Genomic DNA, 10,495 nt, shown 5'->3' with positions numbered 1-10,495 from the left:
GTTGGGTATAGCTCCAAGAGACATTTAAGTGTGGCTCGATGAAATACATATGCCCTCCGAATTTCGTTCGCCTACATCAAACTGAAAGGTGGGGCTCGCCATTTGAAACTTTCCAGGGGGCGCTCTTGAGCCGTTTTGCCACGCCCATTTCCGTCACCCATGAATTATCAAATTTTTCACCGGGACTGACGTATCTGCAAAGTTTCATCCGTTTTCATCGATGTTCAGGCCGCCTAAAAGGCATTTGTTTGGAGTAAAGGAGAAGAAGGAGAAGGAGAAGGAGAAGGAGAATAATAATCCTTCGAGTTTCAATAGGGCCTCGCACCGCCAGTGCTCGGGCCCTAATTATCTCCACCTGAAAAAAAACGTAAGGGGTATGTATGGCGTTTTTTTTTTCATACCAAATTTATTTCTATCTACAATCTTCATGAACATTCACAGGTATGTAGTACAAGCCATTCTGATCAGAGATCTGCCACCCAGGTGTGTCTAGTCCAGTCCTAGGCCGAGCAGTGACAAATTTAATTATTTCCACCTGAAAAAAAACATAAGGGGTATGTATGGCGGTTTTTTTTTCAGACTAAATTTATTTCTATCTACAATCTTCATGAACATTCACAGGTATGTAGTACAAGCCATTCTGATCAGAGATCTGCCACCCAGGGGTGTCTAGTCCAGTCCTAGGCCGAGCAGTGACAAAATGAATTATCTCCCCCTGAAAAAAAACATAAGGGGTATGTATGGCGTTTTTTTTTTCAGACCAAATTTATTTCTATCTACAATCTTCATGAACATTCACAGGCATGTAGTACAAGCCATTCTGATCAGAGATCTGCCACCTATGGGTGTCTAGTCCAGTCCTAGGACAAGCAGTGACAAATTTAATTATCTCCACCTGAAAAAAAACATAAGGGGTATGTATGGCGTTTTTTTTTTCCAGACCAAATTTATTTCTATCTACAATCTTCATGAACATTCACAGGTATGTAGTACAAGCCATTCTGATCAGAGATCTGCCACCAAGGTGTGTCTAGTCCATTCCTAGGCCGAGCAGTGACAAATCGAATTATCTCCACCTGAAAAAAAACGTAAGGGGTATGTATGGCGTTTTTTTTTCCAGACCAAATTTATTTCTATCTACAATCTTCATGAACATTCACAGGTATGTAGTACAAGACATTCTGATCAGAGATTTGCCACCCAGGTGTGTCTAGTCCAGTCCTAGGCCAAGCAGTGACAAATTTAATTATTTCCACCTGAAAAAAAACATAAGGGGTATGTATGGCGTTTTTTTTTTTCCAGACCAAATTTATTTCTATCTACAACCTTCATGAACATTCACAGGTATGTAGTACAAGCCATTCTGATCAGAGATCTGCCACCCAGGTGTCTAGTCCAGTCCTAGGCCAAGCAGTGACATATTTAATTATCTCCACCTGAAAAAAATCGTAAGGGGTATGTATGGTGTTTTTTTTTTCAGACCAAATTTATTTCTATCTACAATCTTCATGAACATTCACAGGTATGTAGTACAAGCCATTCTGATCAGAGATCTGCCACCCAGGGGTGTCTAGTCCAGTCCTAGGCCGAACAGTGACAAAATGAATTATCTCCACCTGAAAAAAAACATAAGGGGTATGTATGGCGTTTTTTTTTTCAGACCAAATTTATTTCTATCTACAATCTTCATGAACATTCACAGGCATGTAGTACAAGCCATTCTGATCAGAGATCTGCCACCTATGGGTGTCTAGTCCAGTCCTAGGCCAAGCAGTGACAAATGTAATTATCTCCACCTGAAAAAAAACGTAAGGGGTATGTATGGCGTTTTTTTTTTTCCAGACCAAATTTATTTCTATCTACAACCTTCATGAACATTCACAGGTATGTAGTACAAGCCATTCTGATCAGAGATCTGCCACCCAGGTGTGTCTAGTCCAGTCCTAGGCCAAGCAGTGACATATTTAATTATCTCCACCTGAAAAAAATCGTAAGGGGTATGTATGGTGTTTTTTTTTTCAGACCAAATTTATTTCTATCTACAATCTTCATGAACATTCACAGGTATGTAGTACAAGCCATTCTGATCAGAGATCTGCCACCCAGGTGTGTCTAGTCCAGTCCTAGGCCAAGCAGTGACAAATGTAATTATCTCCACCTGAAAAAAAACGTAAGGGGTATGTATGTATGGCGTTTTTTTTTTCAGACCAAATGTATTTCTATCTACAATCTTCATGAACATTCACAGGTATGTAGTACAAGCCATTCTGATCAGAGATCTGCCACCCAGGTGTGTCTAGTCCAGTCCTAGGCCGAGCAGTGACAAATTTAATTATTTCCACCTGAAAATAAACATAAGGGGTATGTATGGCGTTTTATTTTTCAGACCAAATTTATTTCTATCTACAATCTTCATGAACATTCACAGGTATGTAGTACAAGCCATTCTGATCAGAGATCTGCCACCCAGGTGTGTCTAGTCTAGTCCTAGGCCGAGCAGTGATAAATGTAATTATTTCCACCTGAAAAAAAACATAAGGGGTATGTATGGCGTTTTTTTTTTCAGACAAAATTTATTTCTATCTACAATCTTCAAGAACATTCACAGGTATGTAGTACAAGCCATTCTGATCAGAGATCTGCCACCCAGGTGTGTCTAATCCAGTCCTAGGCCAAGCAGTGACCAATTTAATTATTTCCACCTGATAAAAAACATAAGGGGTATGTATGGCGTTTTTTTTTTCAGACCAAATTTATTTCTATCTACAATCTTCATGAACATTCACAGGTATGTAGTACAAGCCATTCTGATCAGAGATCTGCCACCTATGGGTGTCTAGTCCAGTCCTAGGCCGAGCAGTGACAAATGTAATTATTTCCACCTGGAATAAAACGTAAGGGGTATGTATGGCGTTTTTTTTTTCCAGACCAAATTTATTTTTATTTACAATCTTCATGAACATTCACAGGTATGTAGTACGAGCCATTCTGATCAGAGATCTGCCACCTATGGGTGTCTAGTCCAGTCCTAGGCCGAGCAGTGACAAATTTAATTATTTCCACCTGAAATAAAACGTAAGGGGTATGTATGGCGTTTTTTTTTTCCAGACCAAATTTATTTTTATCTACAATCTTCATGAACATTCACAGGTATGTAGTACAAGCCATTCTGATCAGAGATCTGCCACCCAGGTGTGTCTAGTCCAGTCCTAGGCCAAGCAGTGACAAATTTAATTATCTCCACCTGAAATAAAACATAAGGGGTATGTATGGCGGGTTTTTTTTCAGACCAAATTTATTTCTATCTACAATCTTCATGAACATTCACAGGTATGTAGTACAAGCCATTCTGATCAGAGATCTGCCACCCAGGTGTGTCTAGTCCATTCCTAGGCCGAGCAGTGACAAATCGAATTATCTCCACCTGAAAAAAAACGTAAGGGGTATGTATGGCGTTTTTTTTTTCAGACCAAATTTATTTCTATCTACAATCTTCATGAACATTCACAGGTATGTAGTACAAGCCATTCTGATCAGAGATCTGCCACCCAGGTGTGTCTAGTCCAGTCCTAGGCCGAGCAGTGACAAATTTAATTATTTCCACCTGAAAAAAAACATAAGGGGTATGTATGGCTTTTTTTTTTTCAGACCAAATGTATTTCTATCTACAATCTTCATGAACATTCACAGGCATGTAGTACAAGCCATTCTGATCAGAGATCTGCCACCCAGGTGTGTCTAGTCCAGTCCTAGGCCGAGCAGTGACAAATTTAATTATTTCCACCTGAAAAAAAACATAAGGGGTATGTATGGCATTTTTATGCTTCAAAAACAAAAAAAACCAATTGAATTAAAAGTTTATATTGATTAGATTGGTCTCTGATGCTGAATGATATCCAGAAAAATGTTGTTTTCCTTTTCTAGCCCTATCTATCATAATCCACAAACCATGGGAAATAAGGGTCTTGGGCCGCATGCCGTCACGTGACTTGCAATACCGAGCTTTGGCCACTACGTCAAATGGCTTCATGCGCCGGTGAGCAACTTTCATTGAAATGAATAGGTAGCCATTTTCAATGCCGTCTCCAGTTTATATTATACCTCCATGGTGTCCACAGAGACGAGCCGGAGAGAGCCTGGGTCTGATGGCCCCAAACACTGAGACCAATGAGGAACGCCGCTGACGAAGACTAATTTCACTCACTTTAATGTGTGGTTTTTAATAGTTTATTTATTTATTTATTTTTTAAATACAATTTTTTTTTAAATAATTAAATAAAATGTGATTTTAAAGTTCATCAATATTTGTACTAAAAATAAAGTTATGTTTTCTCCCTATAAATGGATGTGTCCATGTTATTCGATACATGTAGAGAGTGGTGAGGTCTGACACTTTGTAGGCTGAAAAGTATAAAGCATTTCTGCCATCGTGGGGAGGTAGTCCAAAATCCCTATGGGAAAAATGAATGGGATTTGCGTGGTGAGGCTGTGGCATTTAATACCACACAAAACTGCCTTGCTAGTTCAATCTTGTAACTGTTACAATGTAACAGATAGCTGCTGATTTTTTATTGTATTGTTAACCGTAGACAGATTTAGCTACAACGTACATTAACTTCACATGCATTTTTAAGGTAGTCCGGTAATGGCAGCATGTCAGAAAGACGTCTGACTCATGTAGTCCAGTTTCAATCATGGTTAGTAAAAATGCAACAACACAGACATGAGAAGGGCTTCAAAATTCACAAAACGCATCTTCAATGATGTATTTCCACTTTCAGAACAAAACATACTCTATTCTGTGAGTCTGTTAAACACAGAGCTTATTTTCTGCAAATCCCATTCATTTTTCCCATGGGGGTTTTGGACTACACCCCACAATGGCAGAAATGCACATTTCCAGCCTACAAAGTGAACCAGACCTAACCACTCTTGTCATTTATTTCATTTAGTATGTCTTCTAATTACTTGCATTGTCAGGCGTACGTTTAGATATGCATTTTTTGTGGTTGATTTTCTTTTTCTCTTTGTGTATAGTTTATAATATGGGTACTGGTTTGAAGTTTGAAATTCCAAGTTTGAAAATGTGGTGGCTTCCATGAATAGTAATGTAACTAATGTAAGTTTAATAGTTATCCTGGAGGCTGAAATTGCTCTGCTCTTGTACGAACATTCCCCTTCACATTCTAGGCCCCATGACATCACACAAGACAGCTGGACCATGGCCCATCATGCACCTCTCCTCTACCCATCATCACTGTGGGAGGCCTCTTTTTTTTTTTTTTTTACCTCTCCTTTCCTCCACCCTTCTTTTCTCCTCTGCGACCCCAAACCTCCAACTATACACAAGTCTGACTTGTGTATACACATACCCAGCAAGCAAAAGCTGACACATGACAAATCAAAGCTCCAATAAACAGCTTGCGCTCAACCATTTTCCCCAAAGGATCAAAATAAACAAATTTTGCCAGTGACTGGGTGGCCTGGGCTGCTCGGTGTGAGGCCCAGCAGCACAACTGTTTCCTATGACTGCAGTCCGCCCCCCTCCCAACCCCTCTAGCTTAGTGGGTGGTATCCTCCTCCTCTTCCCACCCTGCCAGACCCCCACCCCCCCTCTCTCCCTCCCCTGGTCGGCTAGCAGTCACTGGGCCTGCCCATTCTCACATGCAGGGAAGGCAAGCCCCGCAGTGCAAAACACTTTCCAGTGGCCTTGTATAAGAACCACAAATGCTAACTTTTTTCTTTATCTTTGAACTCTGCTCAACTCAGTAATGGTTAATAAGAGAGCAGCTGTTTTTTTTGCTGGTGTTATTCTTTCCTGGTTTCTGATGACAAGCGGCTTTGCTCTTTTTTTTCTTTTCTTGCTAGTTTGATTGAAAAAAATATGTTTTATGTGCTGCCTGTGTACTGCTCCCACATGAACTTGTCAAAGAATGTACCTTTGTTGGTTAAGTATGTGTGTTACGACCCTTCTGTCTGGGGTAAATAAGGGCTTAAAAAAAACATAATGAGGGGGCTGTTATGTGGATGAACAGCAAACAAAACCAAGAACCAGAACTTAAGTGCAATAATTTCTATCACTAAACAAATATGTCACAAGAGGACTGAAAGGTTTCCAAAGAAAAGTATGAATAAAAGAGCCCTACTTAACCAAACAAGATAGAACATAAATGGGATGCAGCTGTTCAGCCTGGCTTGACTCAATGGATGTAGGTTTTGGGGATAAGCCTTGTCATTGGTTTATAACTGCCCAATCAGTAGCGACGGATTTGATTCCCGGCCCAATCAGATTCAATCCAGGCTACGTGAAACGACCTAGCAACCGCTCCGCTCAAGACGATTGTGATTGGTTTCAAAAAAAAAAGTTTCGCAACCTTGCTCTGATGAAAAACAACCAACCTGATATGTGGTCTCTCTCTAACATCATCACAGTACCTACATCTCTCGAAACCAGACAAGCGTCAGTCTGACACATATCATTGAAAGATGTACAATCGCATGATACTGAACCGGATGTGATGCGCCATCGACCCTCACCTGAGGGAGAACCAAAATGGTTCTGGAGAGGAGAGGACCACCGTGGCCCAGATCTTGGCCTTACGGAGGATCATCAAGGAGGTGAAAAACAATGACAGCGGCGCTGTGTTCCATCGATTTCAAATCATGGAATGTGACTCGAATCGAGTCACTCGATACACAGGGGCATGATGATGAAGATACTTCAGCTAAATGACAAGACGACAGAGGTAATCACCTATAACATCCACCCGAACCATCCACCTCTAACAACAGGAGGCACTGCTCTGAAGGAAGTCAATGCCTTCAAATACCTGGTCTCATGGGTCAACTCAACTCAAGACCTTATAGTGAGGAAGGCGCTTGCGTGGAGGGCCCTGAACAGCATGGCCAGTGTGTGGAACTCCAACCTCCCCCGATAAATCAGCCTCAGCTTCTTCTACGTGACGGTAGAGTCCGTTCTCCTATATGGCAGTGACCGCTGGACCCTGAAGCCCACCCTGCAGATGTCCCTAGATGGCTGCTACACCAGAATGCTGCGTGCAGTACAAGCGTGAGCATGTTACCAACAAGCATCTGCATGGGGGGTCACCAAGGGTGAGTAAGAAAATAGCAGTCAGGCTGGTCACTGCCAGAGACACCAGGCGCTGCCGGCCAGCAAACTGGTGCTGTGGGAGTCCCACATTAACGTATACATATACGTATGTGGACGTACTTAAGAAGAATGCAGGAGTGGAAAGTAGGCTACCGGTGAGCTAGCCAGATGTATAGAAGATTGGGATGACTAGAAGGACCGATGAAGGGCTCGTCCAAGGACAACCTAGAGAGAGAGAGCTACTCTGTATTTGTGGGGCGGCTGTAGCTCGGTTGGTAGAGCGGGTCGTTCAATGATCGAAGGGTCAGTAGTTCGAATCCCAACTCTGACTGTCCACATGTTGAAGTGTCCTTGAGCAAGACACCTTACCCCAAATTGCTCCCAATGACCAGGTTAGCGCCTTGCATGGCAGCTGCCGCCATTGGTGTGTGAGTGTGTGTGTGAATGGGTGAATGAGAGGCCATTGTACAGCGCTTTGAGTGCCGCTAAGGTGGAAAAGCGCTATATAAGTGCAGTCCATTTACCATATGTGCCTTTGGTTGTGTGCCTGTAGCTAGTCTGTTTTTGTCTTTGGTAGATAGAGTTAGCCTCAGGACACCATCCTGATTTCGCGAGCTCACTTTGTTACTTTGGATACTCTCCATAGAGAAAACATTTAATGTTAAGCCCGATCGGAAAACGATCGCACCAATCAGAGTTGGTTCTGAGAAATTTGAAATACAAACATCTACAAACATCTACACTGGGAAGGTTTATAACAGTTTATGACAGCGAGGCGTGGCTGAAGTTAGCGTGTGATAGACCTTTTCAGATTTGTTTCATGGTCCATCCTATCACCTGCCAAGTATTCTACGTAGTTTTGAAAGCGCGAGTGAAAGTGAGTTCCCAGATGGTTAATGCAAAGCAAACCATCTGGCGCATCGGGTTAAGATAGTAGAGTAGCTACAGACAGAATATCTACCAAAGACACAAACACAGAGGAGCCTCACACAGAATATCTACCACAAACAGAGTAGACAGAATATCTACCACAAACAGAGTAGACAGAATATCTAACATAAACAGAGTAGACATAATATCTACCACAAAGAGAGTAGACAGAATATCTACCACAGAGTAGACAGAATATCTACCACAAACAGAGTAGACAGAATATCTACCACAAACAGAGTAGACAGAATATCTACCACAGAGTAGACAGAATATCTAACATAAACAGAGTAGACATAATATCTACCACAAAGAGAGTAGACAGAATATCTACCACAAACAGAGTAGACAGAATATCTACCACAAACAGAGTAGACAGAATATCTACCACAAACAGAGTAGACAGAATATCTACCACAAACAGAGTAGACAGAATATCTACCAAAGACACAAATAGCCTACAGAGTAGAAAAGCTACAAAAAAACACACACGGACACCTAAGTGATTGGGAGTGAGGAGAGAAGCATAAGGGAAGAACAGAACGCGAGAGATAAGCAATAGCTCACGACAGGCTGTTGAAGGCCTACACAATATTGTTATTATATCACAGCTAAGGGTCATTGTTCGTCCGTTTTTTTTGCCAAACTCCCGTCCCATCTTCAACAGGTTAAAATTCTGATTGCTATATTACTCTGATTTCATCCATGAGTCTTTTCTGCTTTACTTGATCCGTGTTCACCAGGAAACCTCCACGAATCCTGTTTTTACAGAAATGTAGCAACAAAAAAACAACAACAAAAATCTAATGAAAGGAGGAAAGCCAGAGGTACTGTAGGTCCTGGTATTTCAATCTGGAGGGGGTGCGTATGTGTGTGTGTGTTTGTTTGTTTGCGTATGTAACCTGATCTCACTTGGCAGACTTCAGAATTCGACGTTTGTCCATCGCCTCCAAACGTAATTTCTAGACGACCTTCAAATGTCATTTCTAGACGACCTCCAAATGTCATGTGTGTGTGTGTATGTGTGTGCGTGTGTGTAAGTGTGTGCCCGCGTGTGTGTGTGTATGTGTGTGTAGATGTGTGTGTGCCTGTGTGTGTTTGTGTGTGTGTTTGTGTGTCATGTGAAGCAGGGCTTGTATCTGTTGGCCCTCGCGCTGTTTTACTCTGCTCCCAGGATTCCAGCTGTCCACATGAATATTTTCTCTGTGCAGAGAAAATTGGCAGTGGCCGGCACACTGTTCCCATCACCTCCACAGACTAAATAAACACACAAACCACCCAGCGAGTCCAGCGGAGGAGAGCGAACGAATGGAGCGGAGAGCGGGGGGGAGAGGAGAGGGAGGGGAACACTACTGACCCATGCTTTCATCCTCCTCCTGCTCCCTCCTCTCTTCGTCTGTCCTCTATCTCTCCTGTTCTGTTCATCCGTCTGTCTGTCCATCCGTCTGTCTCTACGTCCGTGCGTCAGTCTGCCACGCCCCTATTAATCTGTCTGTCTTTGCATCTCGTACTTTTTACCTGTCATATTCTAAAATGCAGTGACTTAAGAATAAATTGTCCTGCCTCTTCCATGTTTGGAGCAGAAAGTAATGATATTCTGGATAGTTTCCATTGCATTCTACCATTCTGCCAGCAGAGGGCAGTCAAACCTGCAACCAGAGAGCAGAGGGGGGGGGGGGCTTGGGGCATTGATGACATATGCTACACAGATAAATACTAGCTACCTCATACTGCTAATACACTAATGACATGGAGATAAATACCAGCTACCTCAGACTGATGTAGCATGAAGACAGATGTTACTTCTTGTGACATCTGCATACAGGCAAATAGGCCCTAGTTTACTAGGCCCTGGTCCATATTATTTGAAGTTTACAAATAATACACAATTTTTTTTTGCTGTAATTCAAATCAAACCATTATCTGGTCAAACCTGTGACGTATTTCACTCGACCTCTACTCTACCTCTCCTAGATTCAGATAGACCTCCAGTACACCAGTATTATAACCGTGTCTACAGTACATTTGGCCACCATGTTAACTAGTATTTGTCTAGGTTTGGGTTTGCTGGACGAGTTATTAGTTAGTTGTGTCTGTTTGTTTGTTTGTTTGCTTGTGTTTGTTTGTTTGTTGTGGTTGGACGACATCACATGGCAACCGGCATGTCACAGATACACTGTTATTGAATTAGTGTACTTCAGAAAAAATATAAAATATGAGCCAATTTCTTTTTCTTTTCTTACAATAATCCATTACGGAATGAACTGAAGATCAATGTTCTTTATTTGTATTTAAATGAATAAAGAGCAATAAGAGACGTCTGGTTCAGATTACTTCGCCATTACATCAGGTTTAGCTCTACGTTGGGTTGTTAGTTGTCACGCTCAAAAGGGAAGCAAAAATGCGTCCTGCTCCATTTGAAGGGCATTCCCTCAATGAATGTGAAATATGGTT

Source organism: Borostomias antarcticus (assembly GCF_949987555.1).
Source record: "Borostomias antarcticus genome assembly, chromosome: 24".
NCBI classification, from domain to species: Eukaryota; Metazoa; Chordata; class Actinopteri; order Stomiiformes; family Stomiidae; genus Borostomias; species Borostomias antarcticus.
The sequence above is the reverse complement of the archived record's forward strand: the minus strand, read 5'-3'. Positions refer to the sequence as shown.